The 11958-nt window shown below is 37.2% G+C and overlaps 1 long non-coding RNA gene across 1 annotated transcript in view; it reads left to right on the top strand.

Moving 5' to 3' along the window:
- Positions 1-1303: 1303 nt before the first annotated feature.
- LOC309489088 overlaps positions 1304-11958 on the top strand; it is a 39498-nt gene continuing 28843 nt past the window's right edge. The window contains exon 1 of the long non-coding RNA XR_014202340.1: positions 1304-1384. This is a non-coding gene — a long non-coding RNA (uncharacterized lncRNA). The remainder of the gene's footprint in view (positions 1385-11958) is intronic.

The raw sequence follows: 11958 nt of genomic DNA, 5'->3' as shown, positions 1-11958 counted from the left end.
ATGCGCACATAGGAGGTAAGCTTGAGCGTTGTTGATTGGGTGAGCAACATAAGGGTGCGTACAACTAAATGACCTAATGTTCATTTTTGTCTGTTCCTTTAAAGTAAATGGATACAGTATATTACACATAAATTAAACTCCAATACCACTGGGACAATTTAGCGATTACTAATAATAACTAAGCTCTTAACAAACGTGCCCGAAAAATCTTCTGTGATTGAGAGCTCCAATTCAAATGAAGACTTGTTGTGATGGATGTGACACAAGAAACACGTAGTTAGCCTAGCCTACGTTGAAAAAGAGATGCGAACTGTAAAAATAACAATAATTACATTGACAGTTAGATCATAATTTAGATTGGTAACTGTTAGTTACTAGTTGCAACTTTTATTTAAGGTAAGTTTATGCTGACATATTGAATTTCTCATATAACGTTATAAACGAGCACTCTGGTGCCCAGCGTTTCTGATTAGTCATGATAAATATTAATTCAATTTATTTCTGTATGTCACATAACGAAAAGCCAAATAGTATGTATGTATGACAGGGAAAGCCCTGAAATTCCTCTGTTTTTGTCCGTTATCTGTCATGACAGCAGAGGGCGCTGTAATGTGTTGAGCTCAGAGGATCTTTGAAAGTAGGGATATCATCGGCACTTTTCCAGTCGGTGTAAACCATAGACTGTAAAAAACAAAGCAAAAAAATACAAGCTTTAAATATTAACTTGAGCTTTTTTCTTACATAGGCAGTGTTTTTGATACTTCTCTCGTCTTATGTGTTAAGGTAAAGTCTGTATGGGTTATACGTTTTGCCTGCCTGTCTGGTATTTAGCCTACTTTGTCAGTAGACCTACGTGTTATTGTTGCTGTAGATTTTATTTTATTTAGAGCCTTTTCCTGTGCAACATCTGTTTTGTTAACATTAATGCATTACTCCAGGGGACTGTTTTCAGGCCAAAGACCTCTTGGTGGACATGAGATGGGTCAGGGACCATCATTAGGCTACATATTATAAAACTGAATATTGCATTTTCAGCCTGGCTTATAATAACTCATGTCGTACGGTAAATGACCATATTAGTGTGTGTGTGTGTGTGTGTGTGTGTGTGTGTGTGTGTGTGTGTGTGTGTGTGTGTGTGTGTGTGTGTGTATTCATATTTATGTACAGAGGTAAGCACTTGTACATTGCATTTTCATTTTGCTTAATTTTTCTTAACTTAATAAAGAATGTATTTGATATATTATAAATCACTGTAACAGTAATTCTATTGTAATTTAGCTTTTTTTTTTGTTTCTTCTTCCAGCATCATTCTGCTTTTGCCTCAGGCTGACGGTGACACTGATGATGACCCTGAAATTCTGAATGGTCCAGCAACTTTTTGAAGGTAATACTGGGCTATATTTGTAGATCCTGCTGATTTGCTGAAATACTATGAGATATATGAGCAAGTATTTTCTTGCTAGGTTTGTTTCAAGGTGCAATCTGATATTCATTTAGTCTGCATCTCTCTGTATTACTCTGCATCTCTCCTGCTCTCTGTGTTATTTCTGAAATGCGTTCCTACTGATGACGGCAGATTCGAGATGCCCTGCTGGAACCTTCTTTCAGAGATCAAATATAATGGTCTGAAATAAGCGGGAACAGATGGACTCGGATCTATTTTAGTAGTGTGATCTGCGATCCAAGAGAATCTGACGGATGCTTAGAAGCTGGCGTAGCAATCTTGGTTACTTTCCAGTCAATTTTAGAGTCAGAATTAATTATTTATGTTTGTTGTCTAATCATTCTGTAAAAAAAACAAAAAAAACAGGACTCTGTTTTTAGCTTTTACACAAAATAAAGTGCGCAAAAACCAGGCTTTAAAGGGATAGTTCACACAAAATGTTTTATTCCGTCATCATTTACTCACCCTCATGTTGTTCCAAAAATGTATGAATTTCTTTCATCTGCTGAACACAAATGAAGATATTTTGAAGAATATGGGTAACCAAACAGTTGATGGGCCCTATTGATTTTCATAGAATGGCAAAAAAAAAAAATCAGTTTGTGCAGCTTCCAGTGTCATACCTGCTTGTTTCCAGTAGGTGGAGCTGTGTGCTCACTGCCAAAGTGACTGGATGTTAAAGCTCAGTCTTCAGTATATCAGCTTTCCATGAAGGTTTTGGTTTAAGTGTTAAGTTTCCTTGGAGTCAAAGGTGTTAGTTTGAGCTCTCCAACAAACACTTTGATGCATTTCAGGTGGATGTGAAGATAATGTGAGACTTCAGTTTCTTTTCTTTTTTTTTCAGTGGCTTTTGCCTCTGTTTATTAGTCACAGTGAAGGATGGACAAGAAGTTACTGAGGTGAGACAGGGGGGAATGGGACTGGCTCATAGTCTCTAATAGACTCTCAAACCTGCATTACTTGCGTAAGCACGATGGCTCAGGCCTGTCAAGAACATGTGCTACACTGCGGCTCTGACAGAGAGCGTCTCATCTGAGTGAATCTTCAGCAGATGTCTGACCCGTATTCTCTCAAACTCCTGCTGTGAAATGCTCTTAGTTAAAAACAAAAATGACCTAAATGAGTGGAATTCAACATCTAAAAGGGACAGTTCACCCCCAAAATTAACAATCTGTCTTTATTTACTAACACTCATGTTGTTGCAAACCCATAATGCTCCAATAGGGACATAAAAACGAAAAAAGCACCATAAAAGTATCATTAAATTCAAATTCTTTCAATAAGCCATACGAGCTTTGTGCGAATAACAGACTGAAAGTGAAGTTATTTTTCACTGATAACTTGCCTTTCCCTTCACTAAGCTCGCATTTACATTTAGTAATTTAGCAGACACTTTTATCTACAGCGAATTACAAATAAGGAACATCACAAGCAATTTATCATTGGACAATACTTCCAACAGTAAACTAGATAAAGATAGATAAAACATTTTTTTTTATAAGATTTAATTATAGGATGTGCCTACAAATATTGTTGCAGGAAACTAAATAAGCTGGACCAAAAAATGCTTAAATTATAATATAGGATTGTCTTCAAATATTGTCGTAGCATGCCACATTTGGTTATACATGTGATATCCAGTGTTATTTTGACATTGATGTATGTAAATGGCTGTTTAAAGATTTTTCCAAAATTCAGAATTGATAAATAATGACAGAATTTATAATTTTTTGAGTGAATGATTGCTTTAATACTAAGGTGAACATCATCTTGGCATCAGTGTAAGGCAAATTACTCTAAAAGAGTTATTGTATGAAAGTATTGCATTACTTGTTACTAATTACTAAATCCCATATCAACCTTGACCAGTTGAACAATATAAGGGTAGACATTTTAATTCTTTCAAATAAATAATCTAAAATTGCATGAATTATTCTTGAACTGACCAAAATATTTAAAGGGAGAAGGTTACATTAAAAACATAAATTTCAACATTAGATGGTACATTTTGATGTCAAACCCACTATTGTTTTATATAGAATTGTTCTATAGTCTTTAGTCAGTATTTGATGCGATTACATCAGAAGTAACTGTAATTAAGTTACAGGAAAATGAAGAGTAATCCCTTACTTTACTTTTTCAAGGGAAAAGTAATTAAATAACAGTAATTAATTACTTAGTAATGAGTTACACCCAACACGGCTTGGCATGTGTTTTTCACTGTCTTCGTGCATCCAGAAACTTTGATTAGCAGTTACACACTTCAGCATCTGCTCATGAAACAGGTGCTCTCATCAACGATGTGTGTAACATTAAACGCTCTCCTGACGGAAATACAGTGTTACCGTAGTGTAACAAATCACTGTAGTGTATTATGCAGTGGTCCTCTCTTCATCCTGATTGTAAAGTCTGTTCTGTCAGTGAAGTTGCCCTGATCTTTCCCTTGTATTCCCCCCTCTAGTCCTTCACCGCAGACAAGAACTGACAGTCTCCCTCCTTCCTACACGCCCTTTCCACTGACCTTTCCTGTCTGCTTTTTTTTCTCGGGTCCAGGCGCGAGTGATGAAGCCTCTCAGTGCTCAGGCCAGTATGACTAAGACAGAACAAGATTACCTGTGACATAGGCGGGAGAACTGATGCACCAGAGTGTTTGTTCAGTGGCACGGGCGTGCTGCAGTGCATTGTGGGACTGGATTCAATGCATGTTCCAATGAACTGCCTCATTCGTCTCGATATGACCAGTCTGTGGTCTCTCTCTCTCTGCTTCTCTTCCTAATGGGTAGGAACAGCTGTGAAAAAGCAGCTCACACTAACATCAGCCATTATTTCATTACTCTGAATGTTGAAGTGTGCAGAGAGCCGAAGTACGTTAATGACGATAGCACCATGTCAACACGGAGTGGATGTGGCCTTTATTACAGGGCTCGATCATCCTGATGCATTACACACATGATTGTGTGAAATGTAGAGAGTGATCATGGGTTTTTATATTGATAGGGAGACTTTATCTCATGTTATACGGACTGGAAAAAATCGACCAGTTTGTTGTTTCACATTAGAAACGTTTTCAACACTGCTTTGGAGATTGAAAAAAAAAAACTTGGATTTGCAGAGATTCCTCTAGATTAAAAATACACTCTATTAGAGTCAGGATGTTTGACTAGTTGTGTATTAAAGAGAGAGACAACTATCCAGAGAGCCGTGCTGTGCTTTAGTGTGATAGCAATTCCAGTAAAACACTGTCCAAAAAGTTTATAGGAGCCTCGCATAGCCACACTTTTGATTATTTGTGTAATATTTGAAACTTATTTGGAATAAGATACCATCTGAGCGACATGAAAAGTGATCAAGTTTTTGTTTTTATGTGCTGGGAGGTGGATACATTTGAAGTAAATCACAATAATGGACTGTGATTGACTGGGAAAAAAAACAATGTGCGGGAAATGTGGCTCATTAATGAAACGCAAGTAGAATTAATGTTTGTGTAAATCATTCATAAAGCCATTCTGACGTAAGTTTTCGGATTCATGAAAGTGTTTGTATTTTCAAAAATAGTTTGTTCGTAAAATATCAGAGCACTGAAGAGACTGAATTTTGATAACTTACCATAATAATATATAACAAAAGAACCAAAGGTTACGGAGTGCTTGTGAATTCAAAGGAGAGTTTTCGAGAAGGTCCCTTTTACATACAAATTACTCTGAATATATTTATGAATATTTTAGGATTAAGACCCAATGTGTGTAGTTTTGTGATCAGAACTTCTGTCTTTCAAAAATGAACAAATTCTGTTTCATCAGCCATAGATATAAGGATACATCAGTACAGTCTCCAGTCTCAACAATAAGATATTTTCAACAGTAGTCCAGAATTAACCATTTTTATTTTTGTTATTAAATGTTTGTTTTTATATTTGCTACACATTTTTTATTTTTTTATTAAATCTAAACTTTGAAATGTAAACATTTGCAACAAGATGAAAATTTTATAGATACAATGTATAATGTAACTTGATAAATTCATAAACATTTCAAAATATTACTGATTAATTAGTAGTTTTCAGCACATTCTTACTATACATAAAAATGCAGTGATACACTCTCTCACTGGCCCTCGCTTCAGTGATTGTCTCTCGCCAGTGATCACCAAGGCCTTCCAGATGGTAAAAGCCTCTTCAAGAAGTCTCTAAATGTATCCATTAAAAGCATCATTTCTACAGCCAACACAATGCAAAACAAATTCACAACCTTAGATGATACTTCTTTTGATCATATTTCAAGGCCTGCTATGGGCAATCCTCATGTTATTATGCATAATCCACCTCAGTCGTTTTCAAGCTACAGATATTTAGCCTTTTTTTATTTTTTATTAAATATCCGTCATATATCTCTTTAATAAATGTGTCTGATTGGTGTAGTCATGACCCTAACCTGGCCTATTCAGGATTTAAAGTTCAACTATTCATTCAGTCATAACTCAGACTAGTTGTCTGAAAACATGAGGTCCTTGAGACCTCATTTCTTGAATGGACAAAGCTCTCATTCTAAGTTCTCTTGTGTCGAGAATCGAGATTGATCCTATATATTTCAGGGTCAGTATCCAGCTTGTATCTAAAAAGAGGCCATCGAGAGAACGCTTACAAAGCCAAAGGGTTAAATGAAGGGAGCTTTTTTGTTGCTGCTCGCCCAGAGGGAAAGCCACAGATTTTCCCTATGTTTTCATCCGTGCCGCGCAGCTAACAAAAGAGCTATTGGAGATCAGGTTTGTTGTCATTTGAAAGCAATGACCTTGCCTCTGCCTCTTATAACAGGTCATACTGTTTTGGCACAGAAGCACTCATCTGGATGCCTCGTCTCAGCGGGGCGACCCGCAGAAATACCTCCATAATAATGGAAGCAGTGATTGTTCACAAACAATCAACTGGAAGGCAATCCGGCTGATAAGAGAGACGGCTTTAGCAAGGAGATGGGTTATGAACATGGCAATGAGAGGTGCTAGATCTGAAATAGGAAAGGCAGAGGCTCTATAACCTGTAATCCCAGAGACAGCCAAAGCCCTCGGCAGTCAGTGAGAGTGGCAATCACTGATGGATCACCTTTCTGACCTGCCAGTCATGGCATAAATGGGTGCAGTGGTATTTCTCAGTGTGGTTTGTATAAAGTTAAATGTGGGTTGCTTGTCATCTGGTGGTTTAGATTTGTGGCTGAAAATACAAAGGTCATGAGGTCAATGTTTGGAAAGGGTGACCTAAAAAACTGGTTTATCAACCTAGCCTTTCAAAAACCCAGTTAGGCAGTGTTTAATCCAGGAGACTGTGGGTCAGGAAGGGAGATGTGGTAGCTTTGCGCTTAAGGATCTGCATTCCAAATACTGTGGTTACGTCCCTTTTTAGCTTTTTTTTTTTTCCCCAGAGGATGTTCTACAAATAATCATCGTCATTATGAGTGACTGGGTTTTGTAATTTTCTGTCATGCTCTATTTTTATCTGTTAGTAAAAGTTTGTAATTCTGTTTTAATGTGGTATTGATATCACAAGAATGTCTGAGGTGAGAGCTCTTTTAGTCTTGCAAAATGCTGTTTTGAGTCATGTTTTATTGTCATTTTTTTATAATATTCCATTTGACTTTTTTTAACCAGTTTCATGTGCAGTATACATCAGACAGTCAGGTAATGAACTGTAGATGCTGTATGAGACAAAAATGATAATATCCTACTTAGCCAAAAAACCTAAATGGAATGTGGGATTTGACAGGATTTCTTTTGAAATTTCTGTAAAAATTTGGATACAATTCCAAAAGAACCTAATAGAATTATTCTTACAGCATTCCAATATAATTATTACAATTACCAATAGTATACAGTATATATATATATGTATATCTTACAATTACCAAACCTATAATATATATATATATATATATATATATATATATATATATATATATATATATATATATATCACACACACACACATATATATATTTTTATTTATTTTTTATTTAACCTTTGTTTAACCAGGTGGACTATACACAGCCAATGGACTATGGTGAGTGTATGGATCCGTAAATCAGGTTTGGAAACTTGAGACAGGGCTCTTGCTTGGTGCATAATCAGGCACCTTCAGTATTTCATATTAAAAACACTTTTCCAAACAGGTAATTAAGTGTTCCGCTCAGCTCTTGGATCAGATATGGCACCGTAAATGATTCTAGTTGAGTTTGGACAGGAATTTAATTGATTGAAATGCACTGCTCTTTGTCACTCCTGGAGATGTCACTAGAATGAAGAGTTTGTTAAGTAGTTTAAAATTACGAATCTTATATACTGTTTGAAAAAAAAGTTTTGTCACACTGTGTGGTTCTCAAATGTTAGTAGAACATGTCCATAATATGATGAACTAGACCTGTGGTTACTCTGTAGGACACCTGTGTGAACTTGAGAGGAACTTACTCCATACATCCACTAAAAACGACCAAAACACCAGTTAAAAGTCTTTGGAAAATGTCTCTCTTTAGACAGAGAAGTGAAGTTATTTTTGAGAAACTAATATAATTTGTATGCAAATGCAACTGGGGTTTGATATTTTGCTATCTAATGCAATGAAATTCATACATTTTAAGTGTGGCTTAAAAGTCCAAATACTTTTTGGGGCCACTGTAAATTTCATTACGGTTCAGTTGTGTGTATTTGGATGGGAGTGTGTGTTCTGCAAGCCTTTGTCTTTTTCAGCTAAAATTTGTATTTTTCCATTATTATGAAACAAAGTATTCACTAATAGGCAGAAAAACCCATAAAGCAAAGTTATGTGGAGAGGAAATACGTTGATGTTATCTTCTGTAAAAACAATAAGACAGCAGCATATTTGGAATGAATGCAGAGAGGGAGGGGCGGGCTTTAAAAGTGGTTTTGTGACTTGTTGATAAGGGAGCGCCTGTCACTCCAGTTGAAGGACAGCTCTAAGATGTAACTGTAAATGTGTGTGTGTGTGTGTGTGTGTGTGTGTGTGTGTGTGTTTATTGGAGAGGAAACGGCTTTGAATGACCTGTTTTATCTGCAGGCTTATATCCTGCTCATTTTCACTATGGAGTCTCCTTAACTCTATCTTCCCATCTTTCTCTCTCTCTCTCTCTTTTTCTCTCTCTTTAAATAGCTTTGTCTGGAATGAATGAAAGAGCATCCATCTCTCTCTCTTTCTCGCCTTTTCTCCCCGGAGTTCTGGGCTGATTAGCTTATGAACTGTGAGTGACATTTGAGTGTTTGATATTGAGGCTTTTGTGCACTTTTGTGTTTGTGGGTGTTAATGCTTTTCGCTCGACTGATTTGCATTGCCGAACCGAGAACGTCTCCATTCTCATGCATGAAGAGATCTTATCGAGATATAAATGTCTCTGATAGCTATGGTGAATTTGATAATGAAATGAATTAATAAACAATTTGACATGTAAATGCTCTTTCTATAATGGCAGCGGAGGAGATGATGCGTGTACGCGCACACAAACAGAGTGACATCTGTGCACTTTGAGCAGCAGCTATTTCTGGAGGGTTGGATCGGGCCCGGTTACTGCCAATGATGAGGTATTGATTGGTTGAGAAATGTCAGTGTTGAATAACAGCCCGGAGCTGTGAGGGAATCAGAGAGAATTTTGCGATTCTCCCATCGGCCACTGGGGGAGGCTGTGAGCGTTCCATTACACATTGAGTTGCTCTGGAAGCTGGACCGCAGAGCGTATGGCCCACATTACTGAAGGGCCACGACAAGCGGCTCTCAGAGGAATAGATGCTTTTCACAGTGCCCGTTCTTCTCGATGCCTCGGCTTATGTGACCCCTGATTGGTCTGTGATTTCTCCCAGCTTTGCTTCTGAACGTTGATTTACCTGGAGAGGAGAAAACAGGACAGATGTGAGAGCAGGCATGCTATGGTCACACGTCCTGTTGGAGGAATGGAAATGGAGAAAATGAAAGGGAATTACTTTTTCCCCTCTATATTTGTCTCCAAAAAGCCCACAAAAACATAATCCCCAGCTTTGAGTGTGTGTGTTTGATACATGGAGAAGAAGAGGGAATTTCAAGCATGAGGCCGATAAATTGAGACTGTGACTTTGAAGGAATCTGCTTATTGGGTGAATCTTATGAAACCTGTCAAGAACATGTCCAAGTCATATTTCAACCCAGAATCAAAAGAAAAAAAATGTTGTATCATTTTGAAGGCTGCGCCCTACAAAGGTCGCATTTGTCTGTCACATTCGTCATTTAGGCTGTTTCATTTCAGTAAACTGACCACTACATTCAAAATTCATTAAGAATTTACAACAATTTATGCTTCACTAGGAATAACGGTCAATCTTATAATGGTTACTGTTCTGAAATAAGACTTTCTTTATAAAATATTTTACTTAAAGCCTGTTTTTAGAACTATTCATTATGCATTTATTTAAAGATTCTCATTATAATTACTGTAATTTGAAATAGAATGTAAATTATAAAGTATTTAGCCTATAGAGGACATCACAGTATGTATTGTACCTCCTTTAATGTATTTGTATAATATATATATATATATATTATTTGTATAAATAGTATATATTTACCGTAATACAGTTTTGAAACAAAATTGTCCTAAAAATGTTCTTTATGCAGAATATAATAATAATGTTAGGTAACACTTTATTTTACAGTGTCCTTGTTACATATGTTACATGTACTTACCATAATAATAACAGTAAATTATGCATAATTACATGCAACTAACCCTCAACCAAATCCTAATCTTATAGTAAGTACATGTAGTTGCTTAATATTACTCAGTACTTAAATATATAATTACACTGTAACAATGACACCTTCAAATAAAGTGTAACATTTAAAGATAATTGTTGTATTATATATTTTATTTGTTTGGGTGAAATGTGACCCAGACTTGTTTTTATGAGATTCACCCTGTAATCCTCCTCCTGCCCCCAAATAAACCTGAATAAATAAATCAGAATCCCCATGACATCGCAAACTGTGCAGGCGGTGACTGACATTGTCATCCGTTCATTCCTCTTAAGGCCCCAAAAGGCAAATGCCAGAAGATACAATATTCATGCGGCCACTGACAGGCAAACCCAAGGCCTCTTTCTCTCCCTCCCTCCCTCTTTCTTTTTTTTCTTTCTCGCTCCCTCTTTTGAACAGGCAAACAGCCTTTTCAAAGATGAGCATTTGCAGCTAAATGTCCCCCTCACACAGACGATGCCTCCTGGGTAATATTTTTGGTCTGATTCTGTGAAGAGGCTGCATGTTTGTGATTTGGCTGCTGAAACCGAGCTCTCGTTAGCTACAGTAGGTGCTTCGCTCCTGGGGGACGATTTCGGGTGCAGCCAAGATTCACTTCACTGCAGGGCAGATCTTCTAGCAGCTTGAGCTCTCAGCAACATCCTGTTCATTCCTGAAGGCAGATTAAGCATTTCTGCAAATCATATTAATGATGAATTACATGGAAGACTCTCCTGGTGAGATGACACGAGTGGGCCATATATGAGAGCCCGCTGGCCCCGCTGTGTCTCCTTGATCAGAGCTAAAGGTGTGTGTGCTATTAACATAATCAATGCTTGAGCTGCATCCTTGGCGCTCTGCTGGAGATGCTTTTGTTCCTGGCGGTGGGCTGACCGCAGAAGAGGCTTTGTGGAGGTCTGCTGGTCAGTGTATTACAGGGGTCATTTGTCGCCATTAAGGACACTTACCCCAGATTGTCTCTCAGGTAGAGACATACTGCTCCTCTATCACTGCTAAAATCATGCCAATTCCATTCACCTTCATGTTGAAATCCATGATTTTATCTCCACTTAAAGAGATAAATTGACTTTATTTACATTTCCCTGGTAATAATATACTTCTTAATTTATTAATGTATGTTATTCTAAAGAGATTGTTGTGGTAAAGTTCATCAAAATGTAATAACTTGTTTCAGAGGTTGAGAAAGCTTTCTTTTCTATAGCCTAACATGTCACAATTCAATTGAATCCCACCCTACATTCTATCACTTAGAAATAAATCACATCACAAAGCATTTGGTGTCATTGACTTTAAAGCCAAAATAGGAGATTGATAGATAAATACACTTCTACTTCCAGCAGCCCTTCAGAACAAATATTATATCCGCAAACTTTAAAGTGGGGGTATTTAGATGCTTCATTGGGTTTAGATGACACTAACAAGGAAATGCTGTAAGATTCAATGTTATGACAGGCGAACGTTACAGCAAACAGGAGCGAGTCTTTATTGAGACTTTGATAGGATTTGACACGAAAAGCTAAACGGACACTGCGGCAAAACTCTTTCTAGCTTCCTGACTGTGGCTTTCCGAAATTAGGCTGACAGGTCTTTGACAACATCTATTTAAGAAAAAGAGGAGGATTAATGAGTTAATTAATCATTTTATGTCATTCTGAAAAAAGACCCAGGAGAGGTGTCTCACAGCAGACTGGCCTTTTTCTCTTCCTCCCTCCCTTTCTCTCTCTTTCTCCTTCTCTCT

The sequence above is a fragment of the Leuciscus leuciscus genome (assembly GCF_965113295.1).
Source record: "Leuciscus leuciscus genome assembly, chromosome: 24".
Classification (NCBI taxonomy): Eukaryota; Metazoa; Chordata; class Actinopteri; order Cypriniformes; family Leuciscidae; genus Leuciscus; species Leuciscus leuciscus.
The sequence above is the reverse complement of the archived record's forward strand: the minus strand, read 5'-3'. Positions and strand labels throughout refer to the sequence as shown.